The 22,515-nt window shown below is 37.0% G+C and overlaps 1 pseudogene; it reads right to left on the bottom strand.

Moving 5' to 3' along the window:
* Positions 1 to 2,666: 2,666 nt before the first annotated feature.
* Positions 2,667 to 22,515, bottom strand: part of LOC115412054 (ecto-NOX disulfide-thiol exchanger 1-like) — a 61,902-nt pseudogene continuing 42,053 nt past the window's right edge.

The following is a 22,515-nucleotide window of genomic DNA, read 5'->3' as shown; positions in this document are numbered from 1 at the left end:
ACTGTGGTTATCAGACAATACTGTAAAAAAATACATCAAACAAGATTTAACATTTTAAACATGTATATTAACATTGGATTTCAGTGGTACATGTTTAAAATGTTTAATTTACTTTTTTATTAAAAAAAAAAAAAGGATGAGAATAGGCTGTTATTTCAACATTGCAATTTAAATGGCACCACATTGTTTTTCAATTACAGTTGTATTTTCACAAAACAATAGAAATACATAATTTCTACATACAAATCTGGTTTTGTTAATTAACATATTCTTCCCGTAAAACAACAGCTATACTTGATTTTATTGTTAACACAAAAATCTTTTCAAATAAAGTAATTTTCACTTACACTTGTTTTATGTTGAAATTTTACAACTTTTTGGTGTTGATTCTAGGGTCATTTTTTACAGTGTACACAGAGCATACAACGAAATTCTGATGTGCTTTATAGAGTTGGTACTGCTTGACTAAACAAATGTGAAAAAAAAAAAAAATGAAATGCTAAATATTTAAATAGTATTAAATAGGGGAAAAAAAAACAAAAAACAATGAAAACCTAAACAGTAAAAACAGTAAAAACACACACAGCCAATGCCACTATCCCATTCAGTCAAGACACACACTCACACCTAATTAAGTGCAGAGGACACTGAGTGGTAATTACAGCAATTATTGCACACTGTTGATTACTGTTGATTATTACACTTTGTGATTATGATTGCACATCTAGGAATCTAAATATCAGGGATACACTGATGCAATATTTCAATATTAAGAAAAAATACAAAATACCATAGGTTGCATGATAAGAAGAAATGCAATTATTATCTAATGTAATCTGAAATGCTAGTGGGTGCACTGTGAATGCCTTCTGAAATGAATAGAGCACTGTGAAAGCCTCCTTTAACATTCAATAAAATGCAGACCAGGGTCTCCCAAAGGGAGAATTTTATTTTCCTTGGTCAGGATATGTACAGTCAGTCCAGCTTGGATTTACAAGGCTGACAATTAATACTGAACAAACAAGAACTCAGACTATGAATTATGAAAGAGATGCAGCATCTTAATGAACATTTGAAAGATAAACAGTACCACAGTGCCTCAGTTTCAGCTTCACAGTTTATCATGTCTTTTATGGATTGTGACTGTCTCTTTCAATTCACCATATATTTTTTATTAGTAAGTTTTTAAAAATTTTATCAATTACTAGAAATTTCAGGGACCCCATTTGAATTTGAGGCTGGTTGAAAAACACTGGTATAACACATATACATATAACAAACACTGGTATCTTCAGCTGATAGTAGCTAGGATAGGCAGTTAAGTTCATGCTATCTGAAACATCTATAAAATGTCACAAAAAAGTGATGAATCTTGAAGGGTTGATTCACAAGTAGTGGTCAAATATATCAACTTAATAAATCTGACAATTAATAACAAGAAATAATTGTATTTTTGACAGACAAATGACTTGAAATTACTACTATAATTTCAGAACTAATTTTAAGGTTGAAAAATGTTCAGCAACCATTGTCATTTTAGTAGAAAATCTTTACCATCTGATTATAGTACATAATTGGTGCATAAAAGGTATACAATACTGATGTCTTTGTTTTTCTCAAGATGGCCAGTATGCGTTGCTGTCCGTCTAAATGTATATATGGAGATAATTGATGAATCTGTTGTCATAGTAACTTGGGTTGACTGATGTAAGAGGCTGAAAGTGGTGATCATACTGTTGTAATGTTAGAATTGACATATACTTAGAACCCTGAAATGGCGGCTTGTCAATAGAGGGTGTTAGGGTGCACCCCCCCCCCCCCCCACACACACCACACACACCACAACACACACACACACTGTCTCACACGGAGAAGATGATAGGGGTCACATAAAATAACGTAAAAAATAATAATATTTATATAAACGAGTTACACATTAAACAGCCTGTGAGTACCATGTATAATCTGCATTCAGGTGTACTTTAAAAATGTTTTTGGTCGTTTAGTGAGCAGTCAAGTGATGTGTTTCCTGCCCAAGGCTCTCCCTTTACTATAATAGACCCTCGTAATAAATGGCATAGATCCCCTCCATGTATTGATAGGATTAGTGGATTAACAGGTATTAAACATTTTAGATCAGTAGATGGTTTGGGTCGATGGTGGATGTTTGGGTCTTTATGGGTTATGGTTCATGTTGTATATAACTGGAATTCCATTAAAGATAAAGGAGATGAACTCACTAGATAAAAAAAAACAAACACTACAATGTGAAAAAATCCTTTCCCTTTCTTGTGCAGTTCAGTTTCTTGAGTTTTCTCTTGTTTTTGTTATAATAACACTAAACTTTAATCTGAGCTTTGATGAACATCTGCATGATCAGTAAATTAAATACGGGAAAACACCTGATTTTCACTTAAAACTGCAAAATACAGAGCATAATATTAGAATAAATGGTGATAAATCACTTAAGAAAGGTTACAAATAGAGAAAATTTAATTTGGGAATAGACAAAAAGTTATAATGGGTCCTTATGGGTTAAAAAAAATAGATCATCAATCATTTAGGAATTAGAGCCTTTTCAACATGGTCTGTGGCTCAGGCTTCTTCTTGTGTATCAGATCAGTAAATACCTGCATGAAACAAATCTGAAATTTGTAATATCAGCATCAGTATCGGACATGAAAGAATGGTCTCTAATGAACAAATATGTCAAGGGATAACATGAGCATACGTAAAAAAAAAAAAAATAATCATAACAATAAAATACATACAAAACAATCAGTGACATGTTCCAGAGTGTGCTTCCTCTTTATATGTGTAGGCATCACTGGTCTGGCTTCAAATCATAGACACATTAATTCCTTCCTCCAGAGCTTTCACAAGGTGCACCCACTGTGTGTGCCGGTGTTATAGTGTTGCTCTGCAGTGCAGTTTTTACCTTTTCATGTAGCTCTCCGTTGGTCCCTTCCACAGCCTCCCCATTGTTATTCAGCAGCTTCAGACACAGAAACAGAGCAGGACGGGCCAGTCAGTCACAGCAAAAAAAAAAAAAGTGTTATGAACAGCAGATGGCTCTCTTAGAGGAGTATGGAAAAAGGTTAGACATCAGTCAATAGAACACTATCTGTCCATTAGAGTCGTACCCTGGGGAAAACAATTACTTGATCCAATAGAATATTCATACTGGAAAGACACTTTGAAGGTTTTGTGCTGACAGATATATGAAAGTGAGTCTGATACTGTACTTATCATTCCTCTGTATTACAGAGCATTTGCCAACACACACACTGTTCTGAGCATGCCCACCACACCACGTGTTTATTCACCTACCACTGTAAAGAATCCCCAACAAATGGACTGTTTAACCTCCATTTGACCAACGCTGGCTAACACTACACAGTTTTTTACAGTATGGAGTGAACTGTTTTATGGGTGAATTCCTTTTAATTCACATCTCAGGACAAAAGACAGACAAACTACCTGTCTGTTTCGGTCTTTCCTTCGGATTTATATGACATTAAAAGAAAAATTAAAGAGAAATAACGCCACCCTCCTGCCTCACCAGACCCAGGATAAACCAAACTAAACAAAACCATGGTAGAAACACTAAGTAGTACCACAGAGTTAGTTAGCAGCTCACTTCATCAGCTCATGGTTTCTGACTCTGGTTCAGAGCATATTCCCATAAAAAATTGGAGGTGACATCAGGTGACCTTTCACAAATGTAGGCAGGTGAGATCAGCCTCACGTCACTCAAGAATAACGTATAATTTTAACAAATACAGGGAAGTATTATGAAGAAACTGAGAAATGTATGGATGTATATGTGAAGTTTGTTATTATGATCTCATCATTAAGACACAAATAACTCAATGTAATTAGGTACAATTGTTACCTCCGCCGAGGAGGTTATGTTTTTGTTGGCGTTGGTTTGTCTGTCTGTTTGTCTGTCTGTCTGTTTGCCTGTGTGCAAGATAACTCAAAAAGTTATGGATGGATTTGGATGAAAATTTCAGGAAATTTTGATACTGGAACAAAGAACAAATGATTAAATTTGGTGGTGATCGGGGGTGGGGGGGCCACTGATCTGCCTTGGCAGAGATCTGCACTCTAAGAGTGCTTTTCTAGAAAAGACAGCGCAGACCTCCACCGAGGCAGATCAGTGCACCCCACCCCCCCACCCCCGATCACCACCAAAATTTAATCATTTGTTCCTTGTGCCAGTTTCAACATTTCCTGAAATTTTCATCCAAATCCAGGGCACTGACCTGCCTTGGCAGAGGTCTGCGCTCTCCAAGTGCTTCTAGTTTATTTTGTTATCATTACCCCACCCCCCAAAGGGGAGGCATAGGGTATTGCTTTTGGTTTGGTTTGTTACCGCCGCCAAAGAGGTTATGTTTTTGCCGGCGTTGGTTTGTCTGTCTGTTTGTCTATCTGTCTGTCTGTCTGACCGTGTGCAAGATAATTCAAAAAGTTATGGACAGATTTGGATGAAAATTTCAGGAAATGTTGATACTGGTACAAGGAAAAAATGATTCAATTTTGGTGGTGATCGGGGGATATGCCTTGGCGGAGTTCTGCACTCTCCGAGTGCTTCTAGTTTGATTCTTTGTTTGTTAACACTCTAGCAGCAAAACTATTGGTTGAATTCATACTAAATTGGGTTTATAGATTGCCAGTGACCCAGAATAGATCTGATTACATTTTGGGAACAGTAGGTCAAGTCCGTATTTATTTTTCTGAATTTTTTAAATCTTTTTTTTCCTAATTTACTTACAATGGCTGAAATTTCTAACGTCTGTTGCATCAAAACCATTGCTTGAATTCATACCAAATTGGGTTTATAGATTGCCAGTGACCCAGAATATGTCATTACATTTGGAAAAAGTAGGTCAAATTTCAATTTTTTTTTAAATTTTTAAATACACCCCCCCCCCCCCCATTTACTTATAATGGGCAAAAATTCACATGTTCCTAGCAGCAAAACTATTGGCTGAATTCATACCAAATTGCCTTTATAGATTGCCAATGACATCAATTTCATGTAATTTTAATTTAAACTTGGCACATAATTGATATGCTGACATCAGCACATGCACAGACAAGATGACATCAGCTGGATCGATGCCAAAATAAGCTAAAGTATATGCAAAGGGCAGGGTTTGTTGTGCCTGGGACCACTTATTATTATTATTATTATTATTAGTAGTAGTAGTAGTAGTAGTAGTAGTAGTAGTAGTAGTAGCAGTATTTTTAGATATATTCTTAGGCTTTACAGGCTCATTGTCAAATCTCAATTCCAATGCTTTAGCTTTTCATTCCGTCACTCCTTCAAGATTACGTATTATATGCTTCACAAATGAAAAAAAGGGTATAGATTAGGTATGGAGGGTAATCAAATACAATGAACTCTAATGCTGTCTGATTCAAAGCTTCAACCTTTTGTTTCATTCCTTTCTCCAACCCACTGGGAGCTTATGTATTTCAATTCAGTATTAATGTTAAATATTAAGAGAATTAAAATTTTATCTTGTCAATGTGTGCTTCATGCCTAAAGGCCTGCTATTTCTGTGATAGCTACATCAATGCAAAAAACACAACACTCCATAATAAACTTGCACAAACCTACAGTTCATTTGTCATTCCATCTGTTTACTGACTGCCTCTTACATTATGGCTACATGTTAGCATAAAGAATAAAAAAAATTCTAACAAAACATAAATATTGGACCAAATCTCCACAAAGATGCGCTAGTGAACTGATAATCATGGAAGTTTGTGGGTTTTGTATAAATTTGGTCTACTGAAGCAAAGTATAAAACTGTGCATGATGTCCTGCCATCATTAATAATGTATGCATCTCCTTGTTCTTGACTTTAATTAGTTTATAACATCTTCCATTGTTTTGTTTTTTTTGTGTGTGTGTTTTTTTCATCTTTTGTTGTGATTATAAGCCTGCATAACTTCTTTTAAGGCAGTGTTTCTGAAACTGTGGGGTGGACCTCCTGTGGGGGGGGGGGGGGGGGGCATGAATATGTATCAGGTGGAACTAATGTTTTAGTGTTGGAGTACCCTGGACTCATTTTAGGGGCGTACAACAAACAAATCTACTGCCATGGTCACTACACGAGACAAACAGTTTAGGTTTGGAGAATGGACAAGGATTGGACTGGAAAAGAAAACTGTGCAATGTTTCTGTTTTTGCACATTTTGTACAGTTTGCACTTCTCACTGAGATTACTTACTGCAGCTACTGATATTGTTAAAATGTTCATCTTTGTTACAAAAATTTGTTTGATGTTCTAAAAGAAGTAACTTTATTGTCATAGTTGTAAGATTATTCCAGATTTCCTATTTTTATTGGAAAAATATTGTCTCAGGGAGCAGTCTGGTTGAGTTTATTTGCGTTGTTCAAGCAAAAAGTATTGTTACAGTATTGCTGTTTCTTTCAATAAAAGTTATAATTGCACCACTGTTACAATGTTGTTGGGGTTGAGGGGGGCCTGGAGATTTTTTTTATCCTCCGAAGGTGGGCCCGATAGAAAAAGATTGAGAACCACTGCTTTAAATGAACTCCTCCTCACTGTAAACAAACCAGAAGGACTCAGAATACATGTTTAAGACTGGTTGGCTATTTAGACCACAACAAATTCACATCTACAAACCTCATAGCAAACCAAAAGTCCTAAATACCTGACCAAACAAGGTACATGTGAAAATGCCCTTAATCCTACATTGAGTAATGACTACAATACTGACAGAATGTAAGGTGAGAACAGTCCTTCTGAGGGCGCTGACTGTCCACTCATGAATATTGGATTTACGGCCTTTTTTACTCGAGATAAAAGCAGCTCAGGTGGAAATAGGGAAGTCAAAATGAAAAAGATTAATTCATCTCATTAAGTGCTATGTGTATAACTGTATAACTACTGTATTCAACTAGTTCAATTTCTTGATGACTTTAATTAATGTAGTAGCTGATGGGGCACTACAAAACTAAACCTGTCAAACCTGAGTCAGGCTACACTAAACATACAGCTGCTGCAACACTCTGCACAACCTGTCATGCAGTTATCCATCAACAAAACACTCTTCACTCCTTCCTCTTCCTCATTAAACCATCCATAAAGACAGTGACAGGCTTAAGTACTTTACCTCGAACCATCTGTTTTTATGGAAAAGTTATTAAATTCCAGACATTTGACCAGATTTGATTAAAGGCTACAAGTCATTTTGATTTATTCATCCCAGCTAAGAAAACAAATACTCATCCTCCAAATGTATGACTAGCCTGTGAATAACTTAAAAAAGTACCGTATTAGAAAGATATGACTGACTAATTGGCCCGGAAACATACACAGGGCAGTTGATGCTTTTCATTTCTCAGCAGGAGTCCAAAATACTTTCCGTGTACACAGCTGGAGGCCTGAAGGCAAAGGCCCAGTCAGGGCTACGTCTGTGCTTGTGTAAAGGCAGAGAGTTCAGTGAAAGGGCTGAACATTCTCATGTAAATCTGAGAGAGAGGCTTCACAGTGTGAGCTCTAGAAGTTTTGAAATCACTGGATGTAAGACTTTCACTTCTAAAGAAACACATCATCGACTGGTGTTCAAGGCCTGAATTGAACTTGATTAAAACTTACCTTATATGACCCGAGACTTAAATTTTTCCTAAATCACATGGGACTTGACTTGGATTTGTGTAAATGACTGACTTGGACTTAACACAAAGTTACCTTATTTGACCTGAGACTATGGATGACATGAACCATTTTGACTCGTATTAAGCACTCGACTTGGTCTTATGTAAAATTACTGACTGGGACTTGACACATACTCACCTGATCTGACCTGACGCTTGATTTGAACTTGTTTCAGATTAGTTGGGATGATATGATCCATCCCCAGAAGACTTGTGACTCAACTTAGACTGAGGTTAAAAGTCTAACTTGGACTGATATTAAATGAGTGACTTGCACTTGGGTTTAAATCCTGATGCGGATTTGGATTAAATGCCTGACTTGGACTTTTTACACCCATGACTTGGACTTGACACAAACTTCCCTGACTGGACCTAAGACCTGACTTGATCTTTTCTCAAATCACATGGGACTTGGCTTGGACTTCGCACAAAGTCACCTGATCTGACCTGAGATTTGGGATGGAACAACCTTTTCTACACGACTTATGTTAAATGGTTAAATTGGACATGTATTAAACATGACTTGCACTTAAGTTTAACTCCTAACATGGACTTGTTTAAATCCATGACTTGGTTTATCTCAAATCTCAATGAACTTGACTTGGACTCATATTAAATGTCATATAAATGATTTGCATTTGTATGAAATGCTAGACTTGGACCTTCTCCAAAGCTCTGATTATACGTGCATATATACCTGAATGATAAACCTAACCTGACATATCAAAAAAATACTCTTTCATCCTCATCCTCCTCCTCATCGTTCTTACCTCCCCAGTCTGTTCTTCTTCCAGCAAACATGTGTATTGATGGATGCATTAAGTCAATCAAACTTAATATTTTATTACCCCTGTATGTGCTTTCCAATGTAAAGGAACTGAGCAGTTGTTGTGTACAGAAGTGTTTTCGAGAATCAATAGAAACAGATTGCAGGAAACCTGAAGTCAATTTCCATAATTCAGTGAGAATACATCGACAATTGCACGCTCTAAAAAAAAAAAAAAAAAAATCTTAAGGTAGGAAACAAAACCACTTTCTGTTGGTTTTACTGAAAACACAGCATTGACTTATTATTATCTCTTGGTTTATTAATGCAATAAATCAGTTATACAGTACAGTATGGGCACTGAGCAACCATATGACCACAAACAAATGACGAGGTAATAATGCTGATTATTTTGCTGCAATGGCCAATTTCAGTGGGTGGGATATAAGGCAGCACGTGCATATTTAGGCCCAATCCCAATTCATCCCTTAGCCCTCCCCCTTATTCCTACCCTTTGGCCCTCACACTTGATACTACCCCTTGAAATGGAGCTGCAAGGGGTAGGGGTTGAAACATTCTCCTATGAAATGGGACAACCCTTCGTGACCTGTTAAGTCATCAGCAGTCATCGATGCTGCTATTAACAGATGCAAAAACTTTGTTTCCGAAAGTATTCTTCATGCTGTCAGTAGCTGTAACCATCTCTGTTCCATGGGCTTTGGTCATCTTTTTGCGGCTATCAATTATAAACCGCAGAAATGCGATCTATAACACATTGAAACGGCATTAACGATCGATCAAATGGTTAAGTTGTTTACAAGGAAAATACATACATTTGTGTTTCTTTCATCACACTACTGCACTTTTTTGCTGTGTTTACCTCCATCTTGCCAATGATTCAAACAGAATAATGGGAAATTTGTCCTACCCCTCCATTCATAGTGTGGTCCTGGAAAATCTCAGTTTCAAGAGCTATACAGCCCTCCATCTTAGCCCTTGCCCTCAGTCTAATTGAGAATCGGGACAACACTCCCCCTCCAGGTGTACGTGCAAAACAGAGGGGTAGGGGTAAGGGGAGGGCCAAGGGTGAATTGGGATTCTGCCTTAGTCATCAAAGTTGATGCATTGGGAGAAACAAGGTGGGTAGTGTAAAGATCTGAGTGACTTTGACCAAGGTTAAACTGATGTGATGACTGGGTCAGGGCATCTCCAGAGCAGCAGACCTTATTAAATGTTTTCAGTCTGTTGTGGTTAGTACCAACCAAAAGTGGGCCAAGGACCAACAGTCAATTTCAGTCCAATAGAGCATCTATGGGAGGTGCTGGACAAACAAATCCAATCCATGAAGACCCCATGTCATAACCTACAGACCAAGACATCTGGTGCAAATGTCTTTTAGAGTCCAGGCCTTCAGTCACGGAGGATGTGGCAAAAAAGGGGGACTTACACAATAGTAGGCTGGTGGCTATAACATTCTCTTCCCACATATTGGGTACTAACCACTGCAGGAAACACCCATTAAGACTTACAGTTTTGGAGATGCTCTAACGCAGTCACAACATGACCCTTGTCAATCACTCAGATTCTCGGGCTGAACATTTTGCTGATTGCAGTACATAAACTATCAGGACTAAATGTTGAATTGCTGACAAATACACTCACAAATAGGTTCTGGGTGAATGAGATCATCAATAATAATTATCTAATGCTTACATAATTACCACTTTATCAGTCAGTCCTCATGTTAAAGCTGATCAGCTGATCTAACATCCCTGATTTGCTACATTTAAAAGCTGCTGCTGAGAAATCCACTCAAAATAGTCAAGTGAAATAGCTTGATTTTGTAATACACACATGCACAGGTTTTTACCATCAGTTCACCAATGTTGTGTCCCATCAGGCATTAAAAATAATTACCTAAATGATACAAATTTATGTTCCATGTGAACTCATATGTAGAGTTGGAGGTACACACTGATGTGAAGAATAATAAACTTTTAAACATCCTGTCACTGTCATCTTTGTCAAGGGTGTAAAAAAGATCTCACTGACCACTTCTGTCTTTACTGTTCAACAGGTTGAGAATGCGACGGCGGTACAGTACACACCTTTTCACGGAGCAGGAGCACCTCCCCCTCCAGGTAACGCTGCTCTTCTCTGGCCTGCTCCAGCTCATCTTCCTTACTCCTCAGCTGCTCCTGCAGATCCAGGAGTTGCTGGAAGACATGGACATGTGTAGAGCTGAAATGAATAACCGACTAATCATCTTGAATCAATTAAAAAGATCAATCAACTACAACTTTCCTGGATCAAAGCTTCATTTCCACTGTTGTATTCACAGGACACTTACTGTGATGCACATGATGCCAGGATCAACACAAAGTTGTTTGTTAGCTCCATTTTAAGTGGTTAGCAAGTTAATAAACTGTATGCTGCAGTGCACATATATATATTATACATCTATGTTATGAATGCAAAGTGGCCTCTGTGTGCATGTATGTGTGTGTGTGTGGATTCAAACAAAATCTGGAAAGAGCTGACTGCTGCAGTTTGGCATACTTATTAGATTCAAATAACCTCTTTATCAAATTGAATTGAAGAAATAATCAATAGATCAATCGATTACAAAAATAATCAATCGCAGCAGCTCTAAACACATGTACACATTTATCATAAAGACAGAACAAAGGAATTAATACAACATAGTGATATCATCAACTGTGTTTTCCTGATAGTACCTCACTCACACAGACTGAACTATCAGCAGATAATGTTGTGATACATAATACATAATAAACCCACAAGGTTCAATTTACCTGATGCAAAAAAAGATCTTGTTATAGTGATTAAGTTTTAATGTTCTAATGTGATACTAATCCATTATTTTTCAAGGTCTGTCAGTAATATGTCCATATGAGACTGTCTCTGAGGAAAGGAATGATGTTTTAGACTCTGAACCAGTAACTAGTTTTTGTACTTTTTATGTCTCTGTTGACAAGCTGATGATGATGCTGAGTCATGGGGCTACATAGGCGATGTTGTTTGTGTCACACCTCAATTGATGATAAGTCGTAGCTGTGATTCAGGACTGCCTGTGGCACACTTCATTATGACACTTCACATTCTAAATGTCTCATTTAGTCTGTGTTAAATACATCGTCCTTCTTTTGTCTACACTTTGTCACCATGATGCAGAGGACAGATGCTGTTGGGTCTGTTTTGGTCTTAATATCAATGACTGTGGCTTCCATAATTACATGATTACTTATTAGAATAACATATATGTTTAGACCTATTCCAGTAAAGTACTTATTTGTTCATTACAGCAGCTTCTCTGTACTGAGGCAATAAAAACAATAGCAGGTGACAAATGAAATGTGACAGGAGCGTAACATTCTCTCACACTGTTAGAAGTCAAGTAAGCAACACATTTACAACCCAGCAGGGCAGGTTGTGTATATGTGTGTGTGTGTGTGTGTAATGTGGTTTTATCTACCGTGCCTCATTCTATCAGTGCTGTCACTTTAGATATGGAAAGACAGGAAGTCAAGTTAAATTATTCCAACTCATGGCAAACTACTAACACTATGCTGTGACAAAGCTTTCTGCACTGGTTTGTGAAATCAGCGGAGTGAGGGATTATGGGAAAGGTCTGAGTCAGCAATGAAAAACTGTTGTAGTTCTTTTTTCCTCTCCCTTTTTTTGTTTGCTTGGGGAAAGTTGAGTACCCTGGCCTCCCTGTTCTTTCCTGATAAACGCACATCTGAACTTTTGCATGAACACACATACTGCTGCAGCTCATCTGAAGCAGTTTGACACTTTAAGTGCTTTGCTTAATTATCTCAGCAATGGCGACTGTAGGAGAGAAAAAGGAGATGTGGGACTTTTTTTTTTTTATTTGGGAGAACCCTTAATTCTTTTCTTTTTATAGGAAATGCAGTTTGGCCAAATGATAATTATTGTACTTGTGCAGTAGTTTTTCCCTGAATACGACCAAAAATGTCAGGAGTCCCATAATGTAAAACTACATTTGAAATATTTCACACCTGGGTTTATATTCAAGTTTATAAACAATATTTAGCTTTTATTCTTATAGACCGTATTGAAAAAGAAATTCAGGTTCTCAGGAAAATCGCCGCTTATCAATTAATCGTTAATCAATTGATAAGGTCAACCAACTAATGATTAATGGATTAATCGATAATTTGCATCCCTAATGGAAACTGATATTTGAAAAAAAAATGTGGGTTGTTCAGAAGGACCAATAAAGGCTCCAGTTTCAAAGAACTGGAATTTTCTGTCAATGATTTAATGATTCAGGCGTTACGGGGTTAAGAGCTGATATCTAGTCATTTTCCATGATTTTCTTTATAATAACCAAAATCACTGCAGTTCTTATGGCATTGTACTGCCAAAAACAGTGCTTTTAGGCATTCAATGTTTTCTTTTCTGTCTGTTTTAGTCACATGATACACACAGGAGTTAGTACTTGATTGTATAACCATTGTTTTTGATAACTTTTGATGGTCTAATAATTTCTTCCACAACTGTATATTTATTTAAGTCCCACTGCATAATGTAACCTAATGAACTTAGATTCAGCATGTATGTAGACTCTGCAATGGTAAAACCTACTTATCTGGATGCGGTCGAAGTACTAGAATTAAATGCCATCAGCTTACATGGTCTGTCTATGAAACTAAGCTAATGATTGCACTGTTACAAAAGCAGTAATTAAGTATATGGAACGAGGGTGAAGGACCTTGGCTCCAAAATTAACCCAAAGTGGATGTTTCTTACTGTTGTAATACCACTGATGACTACTGGGATCGGCTCCAGCTCCTCTATAGTTGAGGTTATTAGGTTTCACTATAAAGATCAAAAAATTGGTTGTGTAGTGTATCATGAGGTTCTCTGTTTAACCAAGGTCAGTAGGCTCACGCTTAGCATTAGCCACCCATGACTGCTGGCACATGGCTGAGTATTCACACCCCCTTTTGTCCAAATATGGTCACTTTTTACTCCATGTATCAACATGGCAAGAGCTGAATTGCAAACAGCAGAGACCAGTGGCAAATGTATATCTATACATCTGTTTTAAACAGCTTATGTGACTTTTCTTTGATTTCCCTTCACTGGCTTCTTTTGCTCCTTACATCAAAAGTCACAAATCTTGGGACCAGGACGCGACAAAACGAGGACAGAACCCTTCTACCTGAGCTCCTGTATCCAGACTAATGAGCCTTGTCCTGTGTAACTAAAAACCTGTTCAGTTCATCATTTAAAACTAACTCCAGGTGACAACACATCTAACCAACAGATGTGACTGTCAGGCTGCCAGAGTAATTGCCATTGTTCAGTATAGATGAAAGAAACTAACTGATTTAATTTCTTTGAGCACTTTTAAACCTTTAATGTCGACCGTATCTATTTGATACATGAGTTTTGAAGCCCTCTGCATGATCAGTGTGACATTTTTCTTCTTGAAAAACCTGATGTATACAATTAGATACATACAATACACGGATAATCCACCAGGGGAAGGAATTCATTCACCAGAGGCCTTTCCAGGGACACTACAAGATTGTCAGGAGGCAAAATTTTGGCAATTTTGAGAAAGAATGACCAATTTGTTAAACATGTTTGTGTTACATTATGTTTTTTTTGTTTAAAAATGATAATATTTGAGCATTGAGACCTGATGTATCAAATATGATACAAAATTAAAAATCATACATGGAAATTGATATTTGAAAGAATTTTTTTTGGTTGTTCAGAAGGACCAATAAAGGCTCCAGTTTCAAAGAACTGGAATTTTCTGTCAATGATTTAATGGTTCAGGATTTACAGGGTTAAGTCCAAACTGAGAGTTCTTGAGGTTCGCTCCATAACTTGCACTTGTTTTTCTTAATCTGCTTTTAAATGTTGTTTTTACTAACTGTTTATTGTTGAATGTGTCTGTGTGTTTTAACTGTGTAATCTTGTAACTGTGTGTTGTAGTTGCTGCTGCCTATATTGGCCAGGACTCCCATGTAAAAGAGGTCCTTAATCTTAGTGGGATTTTACCTGGATAACCCATAAAGACCCAAAGATCTACCATCGACCAAAACCATCTACTGATATAAACTGTTTAATACCTGTTGATCCACTAATCCTATCAATACATGTAAATAATTGGTGTAAAATGTACTTTATCATCATCAGATATGACCCATTTGGACGTTCAGAGGCTCTGTAGTGAACATGGATTCACCAATATAGGAAAATACATGATTTATACGAACAATGCAAAAGGCAATATTACAATAATTGGTGATAAATCACTTTAGAAACATTAAATGTAGAGAAAATTTCATTTGGAAGTGGACAAAAGTGTCATCTTTTACAACACTGATTCACCAGTAAAACCAATGGAGTTTGATCAATGACAGTGGATGGACACACTTATTTCTATGTTTAGTTAATTCTTGCTGAAAAAGCAATTTTTTCCTCATTTTTTTCTGTTTTGATGTAATAACCTTTGAATTTAGTCTGAGTTTTTATGAACATCTGCATGATCACCAAATTAAATACAGGAAAATACATGATTTACGCTGAAAAAAAGTAAATAAAGAAGATAATATTACAATAAACTGTGATAAATCACTTAAGAAAGGTGAAGTATAGAGAAAATTTCATTGGGAACTGCCACAAAAGTAGCACTGGGTCTTTCTGGGTTAAATTAAGGTTACATAAAAAACAAAACAAAACTGAATTCACTTACAGTATATCATGTTGATCATGTTTATCGACCCCGGTTACACATTCGTTTGACACTTACCTGCTGCATGTTGTGCATGTTCTGCTGCAGCAGCTGGATCTGTGCCTCAGGATTGTGTGTGCATTTGCGAGTGTGTGTAGTCGTCATCCGGTCGGCTTGCTTTGCTCTGCTCCTTCCTGAGCAGCTCCACCTCGTTCCTGTAGGCGTCCAGCTGCCAACGCAGTGAGTCGTTCTCCTCTTTCAAAGATGCATGAGTCTGTTCGCACACGCCTGAACGACAGGTAGAAAAGAAGCAGGAGCAGCAAAGAGGATGGGAGAGGAGGAGAAGAGGAGGTGATAGGGGAAAGAGGAAGACAGGATGAGGAAATACGATGAGAAAGACAGAGGAAGGAACAGGATAAATTATGAATCTGTGACATTTAAACTCAGTGCTCCACAGCTGCTTCATCTTTATTCAATAACTGTTCACTGTCAAAACAGCATTTTGTTTCCGTGATTTATTTATTTATTTTTTTAAATAGCATGACTTATTGTAATATTCCACATCATGTTAATGAATGAATGCGGCAGTGAAACAGTCTGGTTGTTCATGCATGGCATTTACTTGAGAGGCCTGATCATGAGTAGATGTGTATTTCTGTGTATATACAGTCGCAGAAAAAAATTATTAGACCATCAAAAGTCATCAAAAACAATGGTTATGCAATCAAGTACTAACTCCTGTGTGTATCACGTGACTAAAACAGACAGAAAAAACATGGAATGCCTAAAAGCACTGTTTTTGTGTCAACAATGCCATAGCTATTGATGTAAGAACTGAAGTGATTTTGGTTATTATCAAGAAAACATGGAAAATGTCTCGATATCAGCTCTGAAATTAAACTCTTATGAGCTATTGGTGTTGCTACCATTACATTTGTCCAAACAAATGTACTTTTAGTTGTACCGGGCATTAAAATGAACAAGAAATTAAAGAAAACAAGGGTGGTCTAATGATTTTTTCCGCGACTATACATCAGGCTGAGGGTTACTGATGCCAACAAACTCAAGAAGCTGATCCACAAGGCCAGTGATGTTGTGGGATGGAGTAGGACTCTCTGACACCACCGTCAGAGAGGACAATGTTGTCTAAGATCAAGACAATTGGACAGTTCCACTCACCCAGTCCATGACATGCTGGTCAGTCACAGAAGTTTGTTCAGTGATAGACCAATTCCACCCAATACGCCAGTGAACCACACCTGTGGCCATCAGACCATTTAACTCCACCTTATAACCTCAAATAATTATGACTACACACAACTACATTTTGGCACACTTATTATGTATACTTCTTTAATTGTTATATTGAATATATGTAGTCTTCATGCACAAATTGCTGTTCTAATATTGTCTTAATAGGGTGTTTTAAATATACAGTATATTTCATGTGTATATCTATCTATCTATCTATCTATCTATCTATCTATCTATCTATCTATCTATTATCTATCTATCTATCTAGTTTTTTTTTCTTTTTCTGTTGTATTGATATTTTCTTTCCTGCGACATTTTATTATACTTGAATGGAGAGACAGCAGCACCCAATAATTTCCGATTGATATGATAATGATTGCTACATTAAGATTAAGGTTAAGATTAAGATCCTTTATTGTCAGTACACAGTACATGCACCACACACTGAAATTTAACTTCTGCTTTTAACCCATCACTAGAACATGCAGGAACACGCCACACACTGCAGACTAGCAGCAGCGGGCTTGCCATATCAGGTGCCCCAGGGAGCAAATGGGGGGTTAAGTGCCTTGCTCAAGGGCAAATCAGTCAACAACTTTTTCTGCCAGTCTGTGGAATTGCCCCCACCCCACCCCTCCTTTTTTTTTTTTTTTTTTATGATCAGGGTTAGTTCACCCTACATTGTCTCACACACATGATCACTTGTAATCATCTAACTTCACTGGTGTATACACATAAGTGCATCAAGACTAAATGTGCAATAATTTTCCAACTGGCAGGAGGCAGTAGCATGCATCTCATACTTGCTGGAAATGAAACTACACTTGCTAGAATAAGCTCATGTTTCAGGACAAAAACACATTTTATATCAACACTTCCCAGTATGTTTATATCAATAATATCATAAATATATTGACGGTGCTGTCCAATCATGTCTAATTTAAGGTTGGTATGTAAGCATGCAGGTTTAGAATCTGACATCTCTTAAGAGATAATGCAATGTCTTGGTTTAACACAGAAAAAGTCCAAAGTTAACACAATGAACGCAAACAACGTTTTCTTAACTCTACCTAAAACAGGTCTGTTGCCTAAACCATTCAGGATCCTAATTATCTGGTGTCAAAACGGGCCATATGAACAGACCAACCACCTCCTGCCTATAGTGTTTTTCTGTGGTTTGCAGAACCGTACACTGGTAACATTTCATTTTGATGAGTGGAATGAATTAAAACAAACTGAAGGAATCAAAAATATACAGTATTCAAGGAAAACAAAAAAAACCAAACCTGTCCAAATGCTTGGTACACTCATAATCAGGCCTCTTTAAGCTCTAGACACTGTGACAAAGCCAAATACAACAGTGTGGCCATATGTGGTCCAGACCAGCAGATTTCAGACATTAAATACCTCCGCAGTAAGTTTCATCACTGTGAGTTAAAAACATATTAATCACATCAATTATGAGGAGAAGTGATGGTGAGGAAACAATAATGAGGTTCTCAGACGCTGATGTGAGCACATTTGACTCAGACATATTTCCATTTCCATTAACTATTCACACTGAAAGCTAATGTCTGGGATGAATCAGCATAGGCAGACCACTCAGTTTTCTGGAAAATGCCTACGGTGAAAAACTGCTTAAGTTTCTATATGATCACACAGATCACACTGACATACAAGAGGACAAAAAGAGAGCACCAAAGCCCTAACAGTGTAAAAACACCCTATTACTGCATGTATGATGGGTACTTGAACTATTTGTACAGGAGCTGTCGTACCATTTTCCTCAATGCGCATCTTCTTACATGGATTTTCATCAGAGTCTTCATCTGACATCTCCATTTCTTCTTCTCGACGGATGCCCATGATTTCCTCACTGTGAGCGTTCCTCAGCTCCTGAAACATCACAGCAACCACACACAAACAAACACACACACACACACACACACACACACACACACACAACACACGCACATACACACACACACACACTGTGTTCAGCAACCCTCAGCACCTCATGGCATGTGAACACCAGGTTCTACAATACATATATCAGGGTGCTTGTTCTTTATCCAAATAAAAATTCTAGACGTTTTCAAAATTATTTTTTCCCTAAGACCTTGACTTTATGTACTTTTATACTTGTGTGCCTACTTTTTTGGTTGACATTGTACCTGTTGTGTGTAGTAGAAAATTCATTTTAATAAACGTATGAATAAAAGAATGCACAATTTGCAGTTTACTGACAGAAACATTTTCAGAACATTTGAAAATCACAAAAGTGCATGGATATCACACAAAAAAGTTTTACTAGAATCATTCCAGTAGTGACCAGTTAGTGAAATCAGATCTAGTTTTTTTATGTTTCCTCATGTATTTCTTATCTTAAAATATTATGTGCCTTTGAGCAGACTCAAATTCAACTATGAGAGAAACTTTTTTTCATACTTAATTAGACTTACAAACAAAATTCCAAACTTTTCAAGGTCTGGAAAACAGCGTTTCAAAATTTCATATTTTTAAGACTTTCAAGACCTGCACAAGCACCCTGATAAATTTAGTTAGTGAATTTAGGAATGAACAGATCATTTGCCTCTTTTTCATATTTCATTAAATTTAAACTAACCCATAAAGACCCAGTACTCCTTTTGTGACAGTTCTCAAATTAATTTTTCTCTATATTTAACCTTTCTTAAGTGATTTATCACCATTTACTCTAATATTATCCTTTGTATTTTGCATTTTTTCCAGTATAAATCATTTATTTTCTCATATTTAATCAATTGATTATGCAGATGTTCATTAAAGCTCAGAGTAAAGTTGAGGGTTGTTATATCAAAACAAGGAAACTAAAGAAAAAGTTAATTTTTCATCAAAATGTTATATTAACTGAATATAAAACTATCTCCATCCACTGTCATTGATCCAACTCAGTGAATTTTACTGATGAATCAATGTTGTAGAAGATGACAGTGTTTCTACGTTCACTACGGAGCCTCTGAACATCCAAATGGGTCATATTTGATGACCATGAAAAATGATAAACTGCATTTTACACCAATTATTGACATGTATTGATAGGATTAGTGGATCAACAGGTGATAAACAGTTTACATCAGTAGACAATTTTGCTCGACGGTGGATGTTTGGGTCTTTATGGGTCAATAACTTTCACTTAGCTAGCTGACCTAACTCAGATTTGGGCTTAATTTTTAATAGCAATGTACCAGTCAAGCAGAAACTCAATGCAACCTTTAAAATGATTCATAGAATAAATCTTTTAATGACATGAATGAGTAGGTTTCATATAAGTGGATAAATTAACTTCAATTTGAAGGATATCAATCCATTGTGTATCTCACGCAGCTAAAGATGCACCGTTAGCTTAACTGTACAACAGCTTAGCCTAAAGCTACTACCTTCATATTAGTTTGAAGCTTTAGGCTTCTCATTATTATGAAAGATTAATGCATATGATCTACTATATAGTCTACATAAGTCATGCCACTTGCACATCACACAAAAAACTGAAGCCTTTTGATTTTTAACCCTTTAAAATGTAGAACTATTTCTTACCCTTCCTCTCCATTTATTTTAATACTAATGTCTGCATTTTGCATTTTTTTGTGAAAATCAGCCATTCTTGTCTCTACAACTAAGAGCAAAGTAAATACTTAGGTTATTATGTGAAAACAGATAAAACTGAAGAAAAAGTGTCATTTTCAGCAATATGTATCATTACCCAAACATAAAAACAAGCACCTACCACCACTAGGGCTGCCCAATTAATCGATTTTAAATTGAAATTGGATATCTTAATTAGGACGATTTTTAAAAAAGGGAAACTGTCAAATCGATTTCATCTCTCTCTCTCTCTCCTCCAAGCCTCCTGCAGTCTATCGTAGGCTCCTCCTCCTAACTGTGAGAGCGGTCTTTCACAGAAGTCTGTGTAATGACCATGGACCTTAACTCTGTGATGGGCCCGCAGTAGTGATACCAATGTAAGCCATGGTCCACGCACAGATCCCCCAGTTCAAATGCAACTGCATGGGGCACTCATATTGTGTGGTCCACGCATGCTTGACTGATACCTGCCACTGACTTACACTGGTATAACTTCTGTGGGCCCATCACAGAATTTTTGGGGACTCAGTGATACCATCACAGATTTGAGGTAGGGAGCAGTGACTTGCATTGCGGGCTGCTCACGAACATGCTGACATGCATGACTTCCGTTGTCTTTTGCAGTTTTACCCAAAAATCAAATCGAAAATCAAGTTTTTAGGGGAAAAAAATAGGGATTTTAGTTTTAGCCAAAATTGTGCAGCCCTATCACTGTCACCGTCAAACTACATGGGTGTTATTGGTGAATCAGTGCTGCAGAGGACAATGGTGTTTCCATGTTCACTCAAATAAGATACGTAAGATGATGCTGAAAAGATGAGGAACTGCATTTTACCTGAATCGTTAAAATATATTGATATAATTATTTGTCAAAAGATTTTAACAACATTTTAGACAACATTTTTTACATACTTTTCTTCGCCAGCGACTGTTTAGATGTTTGAGGGTTAATATGAAAAAGTACATTTGAAAGATAAGTGATGGGTTTGTCTGACCTCAGAATAGGCAGTATTACCTTACATGTAGCTTAGTTTAGCAAATCTTAGCTCAACTAACAGACAATAACTCACTCTTTCAGTGTAATCGTATTGTTACATTCTTCTCTTTAAGGCCAGTATGGACTAACATCAGTGATACGTTCTGATTATTTTCTGATACTTAATAGAGCAAGTAAATGTAGTTTTTATTACTGATTATGGCTTTTACAACTGATAATATTTTTTTTTATCACTGAACCACAGTTTAATACTTGACACATAATTGTTACATGCATATTTGTTCTACCTTGTATATAGTGTCTGTTTTATCTATTGCTGTTGCCTCCTGAGTCAACTGCATCAAAATTTCATTTTTTGATTAATATATATATATATATATATATATAATATAATATAATATATATATATATATATTATTAATATATATACAGGGTGGGGAAGCAAAATTTACAATGAACATTTAGTTGTTTTTTCTCAGCACACTACATCAATTGTTTTGAAACCAAACATATATTGATGTCATAATCATACCTAACACTATTCCATACCTTTTCAGAAACTTTTGCCCATATGAGTAATCAGGAAAGCAAACGTCAAAGAGTGTGTGATTTGCTGAATGCACTCGTCACCCAAAGGAGATTTCAAAAATAGTTGGAGTGTCCATAAAGACTGTTTATAATGGAAGAGAGAATGACTATGAGCAAAACTATTATGAGAAGTCTGGAAGATACTGGTTATCTGTATAAAAGACACCTGTCCACAGCCTCAAACAGTCAGATTCCAAACTCAACCATGGCCAAGACCAAAGAGCTGTCAAGGACACCAGGAAGAAAATTGTGGACCTGCACTAGGCTGGGAAGAGCGAATCTACAATAGGCAAGCAGTTTGGTGCGAATAAATCAACTGTGGAAGCAATTGTAAGAAAATGGAAGACATACAAGACCATTGATAATCTCCCTCGATCTGGGGCCCCACGCAAGATCTCATCCCATGGGGTCAAAATGATCATGAGAATGGTGAGCAAAAATCCCAGAACTACACGGAGGGACCTGATGAATGACCTGCAGAGAGCCGGGACCAAAGTAACAAAGGCTACCATCAGTAACACACTACGCCGAGAGGGACTCAAATCCTGCAGCGCCAGGCGAGTCCCCCTGCTTAGCCAGTACATGTCAGGACCGTCTGAAGTTTGCCAGAGAGCAAATGGATGATCCAGAAGAGGATTGGGAGAATATCATGTGGTCAGATGAAACCAAAATAGAACTTTTTGGTAAAACACTCTCGTGTTTGGAGGAAGAAGAATGCTGAGTTGCATCCCAAGAACACCATACCTACTGTGAAGCATGGAGGTGGAAACCTCATGCTCTGGGATTTTTCTGCAAAGGGGACAGGATGACTGATCCGTGTTAAGGAAGGATGAACGGGGCCATGT

The sequence above is a fragment of the Sphaeramia orbicularis genome, chromosome 21, assembly GCF_902148855.1.
Source record: "Sphaeramia orbicularis chromosome 21, fSphaOr1.1, whole genome shotgun sequence".
Classification (NCBI taxonomy): domain Eukaryota; kingdom Metazoa; phylum Chordata; class Actinopteri; order Kurtiformes; family Apogonidae; genus Sphaeramia; species Sphaeramia orbicularis.
Note: the sequence above shows the minus strand (reverse complement) of the source record. Positions and strands in the feature narration are given on the sequence as shown.